Below are 11463 nucleotides of genomic sequence, written 5' to 3'. Positions count from 1 at the left end.
TTTCTGTCATAGGATCACTGGGTTCTGGTGGCACCATATGGCCCTTCCAGTTATTGAATGTATTCTTACACTGGTGTTTGCACATCTGTATTTGGGATGATTATAGGTCTGGGTTTTGATTCGTGTGTTTGTTTTTGTTGGGTAGGTGTTTCGTACCTTTATTGTCTATTTTTCTTTATTGTCTTCTGGCCTGAATGGCCAAGGGTTCTGGTGACTGGCAGGTTTTCAGGTCCAGTAGGGTGTCTCGGCTGAGGTTGGTAGGGGTTTGGATGCTTAGATCCAGCGTATCCTCCTGTTCTTTTGATGTCCTAGTGTGGGCTGTACCTATGCCTATGGAGTCTGCTGGAGTTGTGGGGAAGGGCTGGCCGTGGGGAGGACGATGAGGTAGGTGGATTGCACAGCAGAGTGGGTCTTGGGGGAACCAGAATCCAGTAGGTGGCAATGGTGGTGGTGGTGCAGACTGCAGGCAGGACCCTCACCTGCTGGCCGACTGGTGGGGACGGCCAGCAAGACACCGCTTTTTCTTTATTTTTCTGGAGTCCATTAGTAACTTTTTTGCTGATATTTGGATCTGGTAAATTTAGACAGGGCCTGGGCATCTGAGTATTTTTTAAGAGAACCAAATAGTTCTGAACTCTTCTGGTCAAGACCCGCTATAGACAAGAACAAGTCAAGGCACTGGAAGTTAGGTTCTCTACTATCGCATTGTAGTAAACTGAGCCTTCTGCTTATTCTGTGTTTCTTTCACTCAGGAGCTCCTTGCACGCAGATGAATGTTCTGCTTGCCCTGCACATTCCCCACAGCATCTACCCAGCAGTCTAGAAAATGGAAGCATTCCACAAAGAGCTGTTGAACTGAGATGGGAGGAAAACTAAAATTATGGATATTCTGCATGCTGTGGTGTCACCCATTGGCTTGTCAAAGGCTGTGGTCTTCCAAGCTCCAGGAAGCCTGCTTTTGGTTGTCTGGAATACACTAGCTGGTTGTGTTCTCTGGCTAGCTCTCCCTGGCCTTTCAGCATGAAATACATCATTGGGGAGTAGAGACTCATGGAGTCCTAGATGGAATCATCAGAGACAGCAAGCTTCCGTGAAGGAAACATTTGAGTTCGGTGAAAGGTTAGAAGCTGTAAAACAAGATGAACCAAAAACAGTTTCTCTCCTCTTTGGAGTCTTCTGAATCACCTCTTTCTAGTCTACATAAGACAGAGCCAACCGCCCATGACAAAAGTGTCTGGGGAGCACAGCTTCTGCCGAGAAAGGGATGCCAAGGAGCAGGCATACATGGAGGCAAAGTCAACTTTGGTTTTTGTTGTTGTTGTTTTGTGGGGTTGTTTTTGTTTTTGTTTGGTCTTTCGAGACCGTGTTTCTCAAGGTGTAGTTCTGGTTGTCCTGGAATTTGCGCTGCAGACCAGGCTGACCTTGAACCCGCAGAGATCTGCCTGCCTCTGCCTCTGGAGTGCTAGGATTAAAGGCGTGTGCCACCACTGCCTGGCCAAAGCCAACTTTGTGGACTAGTAAAGGCAGATTTTCCTGCTTGTTATAGAGAAGATGTTTTCAGGAAAATAAGCCAAGATACATTAGTTCAAAAGCTGGCACTCTAGTGTACTGTATTCTCAAGCCTCTGTGTGAAGCAGGTTGTAACCAGAAAAAGAAATATAATTTCACATCAGGATTCCTGATTTCAAACTCACAAGACATTTATTATGAGTGATTAAGTTTGCCTGTCTTTTAATGAAAGTAAGAAACTATTTTGGGATTTTTTTGTTTGTTTTTGGAGACAGAATCACACTATGTTGTCCCAGCTGGTCCTGAACTCCTAGAGATATGTCTACCTCTGCATCCTCCCAAGTACTGGGATAAAAGGTGTGTACCACCGTGCCTTTCATAAGAAACAGGATTCTTGGAAAGTCACTAAGACTGTCAGCATTGACTTGACAGGAGAAGTGCTTGGCTGAGCAGGGCCAGTTTATGTATTCATTTTTTCAGCTAACAGTTAATGTCTATCTACTGTGTGCTGGACACTATATGGGACGCTGCCAATCTAGGAGAACGTATGAACACGAGTGTATATCTCTGACCCCCACAAAGAATTTATGTCTTTTGCAAAAAAAACATACACTGGACAGAAGTCATCAGTAGAATACTTTAAATAGCTCTGTTGAGCTATTTGTACACATTTAAAGTGTTCAATTTGATAAAACTTGACATATGTGTGCCATGGTGGCACTGTTACCACAGTGAAGTAGAAGCATACCTACCACCTCCAAAGAACTCATTTGGTCCCTTTATAATTCTTCCTGGCTACTCCTATCCACTTCATCACTCACAAACAACCATATTACTGAATTCTTTCATCACAAATCAGTTTGCAGGTTTTAGCTTTTTTATAAATAGTACCAGACACTGTGTACTCTTGGCTCCTTTCATCCAGGATAGTTGTTTTGAGTTTCACTCATGTGGATGAGTATATCAATAATGTGTTTCTTCATATTACTTGGGATTATGTTGTATGTACACAGGGGCATTTGTTTATTCTTTCACTTTTGATGGACATTTGGTTTGTTTTCCAGTGTTCAGCCGTTCTAAGTACAGCTGCTATGATTATTCATGTGGAAGTCTTTGTATAGTTACAGAAGTTCAGGAAAAGAACAGCTTTATTTACACAATATTATTATATTTAACTTTTAAAGTATAAAGTAGGCATATTGTTTTGCACCTCAAAAGTGATGCATGAAACTTCCATTCCTCCTGTCTCCTTGCCGACACTTGATACAACCATTCAGTCTACTTCAGCCATTTGCATTGTGATTTAAATCTGCATTTCCCTGCTGACTATGTGAACATAATAATTATTTAACAGTGATTGTAAAAGCTTTGATGGAGATGGATATAACTTCGTATATGTGAGGACTGACTCTCTGCTACTTGACTGCCCTTACCACACAGTTTCCAAAGCCCACACTTATCTTGCAGAGGATTTGGTCTTCAAATGCATTTGCCAGTCAGCTGGGAGTAATTTCATGTTTTGTGCTTCCATTTTTAAAACTATGGTCTAGTGCTCTTCGCTTGGAGATGGATATGCCGAAATATTTCTCTGAACGGGGCTGTTTTCAGCTCAGTGAACTTATGGGAGTTGAATCACTGGCTAAGCTCCCGTGTCCCCAGTTTTCCCCCTCACATTCCACTTGTGCTGGCTTTTGCTGAAGAATGCATTTCCTTAGCAAGTGGGACGTGGGATGCTCAGAGCTATCCTGGAACTTCAGCTGACACAGAACCAGGATAAAGCCATGCCTTTGTATGACACTATTGATTGCACAGCATGCTCATTGGTCCATTGACGGTGTTGACGTGTGTGTGTGTGTGTGTGTGTGTGTGTGTGTGTGTGTGTGTGTGTGTTACAAGCTGAGTCACTCAAGGAAAGAGAAGGAGCAAGAGCTGGCTTACCCTTCCACCTGCCTTCAGGCCTTGACTTCTGCCTTATGATATGGTTTGGCCCTAGAGTAGGAAGGACCTGGCTTTGGCTATTTATAAGAGGTACAAGGACACCTGGGGCTGGCTCTGGGAGACAGGAGCCACCATACTTAGGTTTCGGATCTTCCCTGTCTCTCCGTGTGAGATTGTGTAGCTCCCTATCAGAAAGAAAGGTGGGCAAGGCAAGAGTGCTAGCAGAAGTGTGTTTCTTCACTGTTTTTTCTTTGGTAAGTTCGTATACAAATACAATATATTTAGGTCATACCAACCCCCACTCCCTCCCTGAACTCCTTTCAACCCATCCCCATCTCTCTCCCAACTTTATGCCACCCTCCTCCTCCTCTTCCTCCTTTTAACTCTCCATTTATTTTTGTAGCTTCTGTTTATTCTCTACAGTTTGTTATTCCTTGGTCAAAATGAAATGTTTACTTCTCATTTCTGCAAATATTCAAAATTGTAATATATTTATAGTCCAAGAAGAGTTTTTAAAAGAGAGAAAATAAAAACAATGTAACTGAATGTCCTTTGGAGATGTCTTCAGGAAAAGTGAGGATGCTACCTGTTTCTAGAAATCATTTCCAGATAACTTGTGAAAATAAGGAGGGGTGGACAGCACCAAGGAGTCAGGCAATCTCCCCAGAGCATCCATCTGTCGCTTCTCCTTGGTTCTAAGCATTTGAGCCTTGGCATGGCATTTCTTGATGTTTTCTGTACCTCCAGCCAAGGTATCTCTCTCTTGCCCCCTAGAATGCCAAAGATGGGATAGAATACATCTAGCTTAGTGTCCATGATTACCAATTTAAAGTCACAGCCTATTTTTCATTTCTAAGAATACTCCATCACAAGTATCCATTGTTAAATCTCTACATCTAAATTAATTTGCTCATCGGTTGTAAGGAAGCTTGCAAAATTGCTTGAGATACTATGGCACAAGCCAGGTTCTGAGAAAGGGGTCATGTTGTCATAGTTTAGGCTTGAGGTCTACCTCTAGTTTCATTGTGTGGTGGGAGAGGAACTGGGAGGCGACACACACACACACACACACACATGACAACAGGGATCCCTTTCATATGTCCTTAAAGAACAGAAGGAAAAGATAGTTTACATATGGAGAAACCCTTCCTTGTCTATATCAGAAAATCAGCTTTTTATACACAAGACAACCCCTTCCCCAAATGACCCCACACTTCTTCATTTTCAGTATTTTGGTACTTTCAAAACAACACAAGTTCAGTCACAGAATGGCATCCAACCTTAGCCTAAGGTGGCAATGTGTGTGAGTGGCACCATCCTGGTTGTAAATGTTTGCTGGGTGGCAGGCCCAGCGCTTGGGATTCTGAGCATCATCTTCTTCAGTTTGTAAGCAACTCTGAAAGTTAGAGACGAAGTTGTGCTGTGTCTTAGTCAAGGTTTCTACTGCTGTGAAGAGACTCCATGACCACAGCAACTCTTACAAAGGAAAACATTTAATTGAGGTGGCAACTTACAGTTCAGAGGTTTGGTCCACTATCATCATGGTGGAGAGCATGGCAGTGTGCAGGCAGGCATGGTGCTGGAGAAGTAGCCAAGTGTTCTACATCTCGGAGGCAACAAGAAGTGGTCTGAGTCACTGGGTGTGGCTTGAGCATAAACGAGACCTCAAAACCCACCTCCACAGTGACACACTTCCTCCAACAAGGCCACACCTACTCCAACAAAGCCACACCTGCTAATAGTGCCACTCCCTTTGGGGGCCATTTTCTTTTAAAGGACCACAAGCTGCTTGCCCGAGGTGTTACAACTGAAAGAGGCAGAAGGAAAGTCAACTCCAAACCCATTCATTGTGCTGTGACACGGCTCATAGTTTTCTGATAATCCCTTTAAATATCTGTCACATCCTAATAAGCAATTTTCCTTCTCTGTCTGGCTGTGACAGTGTTACAGTGTAGGGGTCTTGAGCCTGTTCATTTTCTCTGCCAGTTAGAGAATTAAAAGGCAGGGAAAATCTTGAGCACAACAGGCGGCAGCAGAGAAATCCTGAACACTGCCGACAGGAGCAGACAGAATTCGCAGTTGAAGGAAGGCATTTATTAGGGGTGAGGACACACTCATGCAGCAGGCATGCGGAGAAAAAGACCATCCACAAAGCAGAGGGAAGACATGGGAAGCCAAAAAATCCATTTTCTTCTTGAGGGATTTTTTTTTTTTTTTTAAAGTCTCTGAAGAATTTTCCTCCTCAAATTTAGGGTTGCTCAGTTTGAAGAGAGACAGGATGGTTGATTGGCCTGCAACTGTGTCCTGATTAGGCCTGGAACTAGTCTACCAGCAGGGGGGTTAATGGATGAACTAACCGCCTACAAGGCCTGTGGTTGAAGCTGCCAGGCCTTTGTCTCAGGTCAAGCGGGAGAGAAAGGAGCTGGCCATCTTGGACATTCACTACCTTTATTACCTATCCATGGCCCCTCTCCCTGCCTGTCTGTCCGCCAGGGAGTCTGGCTCTCAGTCCTCCAAGAGCTATCACACAAGATAACTTTGGCCATAGTAACCTCTCTGTTCTCACTCCTTTGCCTTGAGCAAGATTTGCCACTTGAAAGATGTTTTCAATCGTAGAGTACTTCTTTCCTAAGGACCTGTGGAAACAGAAAAAAATATGCTGTGGATTATGCTGTCCATCACCCTGTAAATACACTATGTAGACAAATAGCTAAATGGTCTTCTTAAATAAAAAACCCGGAGCTAGACATTGGGGTGAAAAACCTGAGAGATCAGTGGAATAGGAAAAGCCACAAGCCAACCTCACTTCACTGACACCTCAGCTTCCAAAGAGACCTACTTCCTGTTTACCCATGCCTATTTGTCTTTCTGTTCTGCTATCTCATTTGCTCTCTCTGTCCAGCTACATCACTTCCTCTTCCTGCCCAGCTCTGTCACTTCCTGTCTGTCTGTACAGATCTCCAGACCTCCATGGTTAACTAGTGTTGGAATTTAAGGCGTGTGTTACCACGCCTGGCTCTGTTCCCAGTGTGGCCTTAAACTCACATAGATCCAGACAGATCCCTGCCTCCTGAGTGATAAGATTAAAGGCATGTGCCCCCATTGCCTGACCTCTATGTTTACTATAGTGGCTAGCTTTTTCCTCTGATCTCCAGGCAAGCTTTATTTATTAGAACACAAATAAAATGAGCACAAATAAAATATGACCACAATACTATCTCAATACTCAATTCAAACCCCATCTCTAGCTCTTTCTAGTCATTCTTGGTCTAGAGCCAACCTGGAGTATTTGATTATAGTTTTTGTGTTATTATCTTTGCAAGAGAAATCAATCACCAAAGTTTCCACTTTTATGTTAGTATGTGCCATAAATGATTTACTTAATTATTTGCCATCATCTTTAAGGGTAGAGCTTTCAAAATGTTAGTGCCATTTTAGGAGCCCATCTTGGTGTTTGATCTGATGTGGCTTGTTCTCTCTCAGAAGAGAGCCTGCAATTGTCTGGGATGAGTGCTATATCCCCCTTCGTTCAGATTATGAGGAATATTCATGAGTAGGCTATCAATATCCAAGTGGGATACATTTAATTTTGCTCCTAGGGAAAGCTGTGTAGGGTCAAGCATGCACTTCAGATCATGTCTGCTTTTTGCTGAGATGTTTACCTCCCCTAGCGAGAAAGACTCACAAAAATTAACTGCTCCCGATTCATTTCTTTAGGGCTGATGTTCAGCTCTTTTCAAGTCCTAAAACATTCAGAGGATGTTTGTCCTGAAGGACTTCTCAAAGATTTATGATACTACTAACTAATGTCCTCCTTCCCCTCTCCCAAATGTAGGAGGAGTAAGTGAATATTTTCTCTGCAGAGGCACTTAGAATGGGTAATTGCTTTCATGCCAGGCATTTCTGTAAAATTGGATAATAAACAGGGTCTTAAATTCTTTGTTTCCCTTGAGTTGCGTGAGCTTAAGAGAATTTCTATGGAGGATTTTATTTCTTTGGCTGCAACTTTAATAACGTTATTTAGACTCTTGCTTCTTTCCCCTTCCTGGTCCCCAGCTGGGCACATTTGGGTGTGGAATGTACTTTGCTCTGGCTATGACTGGGAGGAAGTTCCGTAAAGTATTCATTTTCTTCTGAAATATGAAATTCAATCAAGTCTCTCCTGTGAAAATAATGGGCATTTATTGATGGGCTCCAAGCTCTGCAGACTTTCCAGCAAAGGGCCAGATGGTAACTTTTTAAGGCCTTTCAAACTATATGGCTTCTGTGCAGTGCGAAAACAGCCACAGATAACACCAAGTAAGGATGGCTATGGTCCAAAATAAACTTTATTTATATGCGTTGACACTTGAATTTTCTGTACAAGAATTACATTACTGCTTTGCTTCCCCCCACCCCCAACTGCTTAAAAATGCAATCACCATTCTTATGGTTCTTATGAGAATCAGACAACAGGCCAGATTCAATCCACACATCAGAGTTTGTTGACTCGTGTACTAATACAGTGCATCAAGAAATATTTTGAGCAAACTATTTGGTATAGTGAGAAAAACAGTTATACACCCACACTTGTTTTGCTTTTAGAAGGGAAATTTTATAAACTGATGGTGTGAGTGCTCCATGGTATGGTTAAGGGGAAGGTTTTAATGCAGATTTGAGAGAACAGCCAGAGGCATCTGGTGTCTAGAACAGAAAGAGAAAGAAATAGACTGAACATGGCCAGCAGATTGGACCTGGCCACCAGAGAAGCTGGAGCAGAGCAGAGAGAGTTAGAGATAGAGATAGAGATGATAGATAGATAGATAGATAGATAGATAGATAGATAGATAGATAGATAGATAGGACATATCAAAAATAGCAGGTTATAAGGAGAATGAGTAGAATGAGTAGCTGTGGGAGAGAAGCCAATGAGCTGGAGCTGGAGGGAGTTTGGGGTAGGGGAGGAGGTGAGAAGGGCTAGGATGCTAGCTGGGACTTTCAGAAGTACTTGTGATACTGAAGGACCCTGGAGGCCAGCATGGCTTTGGTACCTGTGGAGGTACTACAGATAGCTATTTGTCCCTTCTCCCAGAGAAACCAGCTTCATAAGTTCCTGAGTAATGCTGGCTTTTATGTAACAGCCAGAAATTCTCTTATAGTCTAGGTTGAGCCTATTTCTGGATATTTGGACTGCTTTTGGGAGTTTTAGGAACTGGAGTTTTCTTTGGACCTAACAGAAATCACTTGGGAAAAACTGAAAATGAGATAGTCAAGTGTAGATGAATAGATCACTTGTATTTAGCTATGTCTCAGGCAATGCTTCTGAAGAGGTGGAGCGTAAACAGTTCTCCACAGTCTTCTCTGGCTGTCCCCAGCAACTTGGGAGTGGGTGGCTTGAGGTGTCTGAGGCTCCAAGCAGCAGAAACAGTAGCTATTTCTTAGTCTGTGAAATCCAGGGATTTTACAGCTCATTTCTATAAAACAGAGCAAGCTACCTAAAAGCAGACATTGTATTTGATCTGTATTCCTCTACACAGACCAACCCAATGGAATAAGTCTCATGAACAAACGATTTCTTTAGAACTGCATCTTCCAGTATGGTAGCCATCAGTCTATGTCTATTTACATTTAGATTTAAGTTCATTATATGCAATGTAGAAACCCTTTTTCTTTTCTTCTTTTGCTCTGAAGTACTCAATGGACAGCAAGAGGCAGGCTTCCATGAACACAATGTTTCCTTGGATGGAACCTCTTTAGAATGTGGTCATTTTCTTTTTCCCTCTACTATTGCAGTCAACCAAATCCATCTGGGTGGTGTGATGTCTAGAATCTCACTATCCCTCGACTGGGGAAAGATGGGTCAAAGTCAGAGTGGTGGCCATGGTCCTGGGGGTGGCAAGAAGGATGACAAGGACAAGAAAAAGAAATATGAACCTCCTGTCCCAACCAGAGTGGGGGAAAAAGAAGAAAACCAAGGGACCAGATGCTGCCAGCAAACTGCCGCCGGTAACGCCTCACACTCAGTGCCGCCTAAAATCACTGAAGTTGAGAGAATAAAAGACTACCTTCTCATGGAGGAAGAATTCATTAGAAATCAGGAGCAGATGAAACCGTTGGAAGAAAAACAACAGGAGGAAAGATGGAAAGTGGATGATCTCAGGGGAACCCCCATGTCTTAGGAACCTTGGAAGAGATCATTGATGATAATCACGCCATTGTGTCCACATCTGTGGGCTCAGAACACTATGTCAGCATCCTATCATTTGTGGACAAGGATCTGCTGGAGCCAGGCTGTTCAATCCTGCTCAACCACAAGGTGCATGCCATGGTAGGGGTGCTAATGGATATAACACAGATCCCCTGGTCTGAGTGATGAAAGTGGAAAAGGCCCCCCCCAGGAGACCTATGCAGATATTCGGGGGCTGGACAACCAAATCCAGGAAATTAAGGAATCTGTGGAGCTTCCTCTTACCCATCCTGAGTATTATGAAGAGATGGGGATAAAGACCCCTAAGGGGGTCATTCTCTATGGTCCACCAGGAACAGGTAAAACATTATTGACAAAAGCAGTAGTGAACCAAACTTCAGCCACTTCCTTGAGAGTGGTTGGCTCAGAGCTTATTCAGAAGTACCTGGGTGACAGGCCCAAACTTGTTTGGGAGCTATTACAAGTTGCTGACGAATATGCACTGTCCATTGTGTTTATTGATGAAATTGATGCCATTGGGACCAAAAGATATGATTCAAACTCCGGAGGTGAGAGAGAAATTCAGCGAACAATGTCGGAACTGTTGAACCAGTTGGATGGATTTGATTCCAGGGAAGATGTAAAAGTTATCATGGCCACAAACTGAATAGAGACTTTGGATCCAGCACTTATCAGACCAGACTGCGTTGACAGAAAGATTGAGTTCCCTCTGCTTGATGAAAAGACTAAGAAGCAGATCTTCCAGATTCACACAAGCAGGATGACACTGGCTGATGATGTAACCTTGAATGACTTGATCATGGCAAAGGATGACCTCTCTGGGGCTGACATCAAGGCAATCTGTACAGAAGCTGGCTTGATGGCCCTGCCGGTATGGAGAATGAAAGTTACAAATGAAGACTTCAAAAAATCTAAAGAGAATGTTCTTTATAAAAACAAGAAGGCACTCCGGAGGGACTCTGTCTCTAGTGACCCACAGTTGCCTTCAGGGAAGTTAATAAATTACCCCACCTGGGAAGACGGGAAGCTGCCCCAAGGAATCCATTTTTCCAGGGAGTTTTGCTAGTAGGGAGCTTATCTTGAAGGATGCTGTGCAGGGTGCCCATCAGGCATCTCCATCTGTGGGTCATTGTGTTGTGCGGCCCTCTGCTCCCCATAAAGGACTGTCTGGTTTGCTTTAAAAAAAAAATCTCACTCTCCCTCAGAACCAGTGACACAGAAGCTTGGTATATGAGAAAGAAGGTGCTGGAATTCCATTTGGGCAGCAACCTCGTAGGACAGTCACTGGCCATAAAAAGCACTATGTGAAAAGAGTTCCCCACAAAGTCCATCCTAGAAGGGGTGTGGGAGAGTGGGCAAACTGCAGCAGCCACAACACCCGTCTATGTGGAAAGAAGTAGGAGAAATGAAAAGGTGTCTTGACGATCAAGGGTGAGGAAACTCTACCTACCCAGAAGATGGCAGCTTGGAAACAAATTGTGTAGATTTGTGAACAGTGGATATAACACTGGGGAACAGGAGAGGAAGAGACTGCCAGCAAGTCCTGAGAAGGGATGGAGCAGTCCTGTGAGCTGACAGAGACTAAAGCCAGGCTGTCATTCCAGGACAGGCACTCAGAGCAGCAGTTGGGAGGGAGAGGTGAGTTAGACAGGAAGTGCATGGGCAAGAACAGTGTAGGTGGATTTTCCGGTCCCTCCTGCCAGCTCCCACGTCATGACACAGAGACTTCTTACTAATTATAAAAATTTGGCCGATAGCTTAGGCTTGTTTTTAAGCTAGCTCTTATAACTTAAATGAACTTATTTCTACTAATCTACTTTTTGTCTTGT

The 11463-nt window shown here is 43.5% G+C and overlaps 1 pseudogene; it reads left to right on the top strand.

The window, feature by feature from the left end:
* The first annotated feature begins 9274 nt into the window (after nt 1-9274).
* LOC128125739 (26S proteasome regulatory subunit 4-like) lies at nt 9275-10603 on the top strand (annotated as a pseudogene).
* Nucleotides 10604-11463: the final 860 nt, after the last annotated feature.

Source organism: Peromyscus californicus, unplaced genomic scaffold (assembly GCF_007827085.1).
Source record: "Peromyscus californicus insignis strain IS unplaced genomic scaffold, ASM782708v3 Scaffold_4__1_contigs__length_199733344, whole genome shotgun sequence".
NCBI lineage: Eukaryota > Metazoa > Chordata > Mammalia > Rodentia > Cricetidae > Peromyscus > Peromyscus californicus.
The sequence above is the reverse complement of the archived record's forward strand: the minus strand, read 5'-3'. Positions and strand labels throughout refer to the sequence as shown.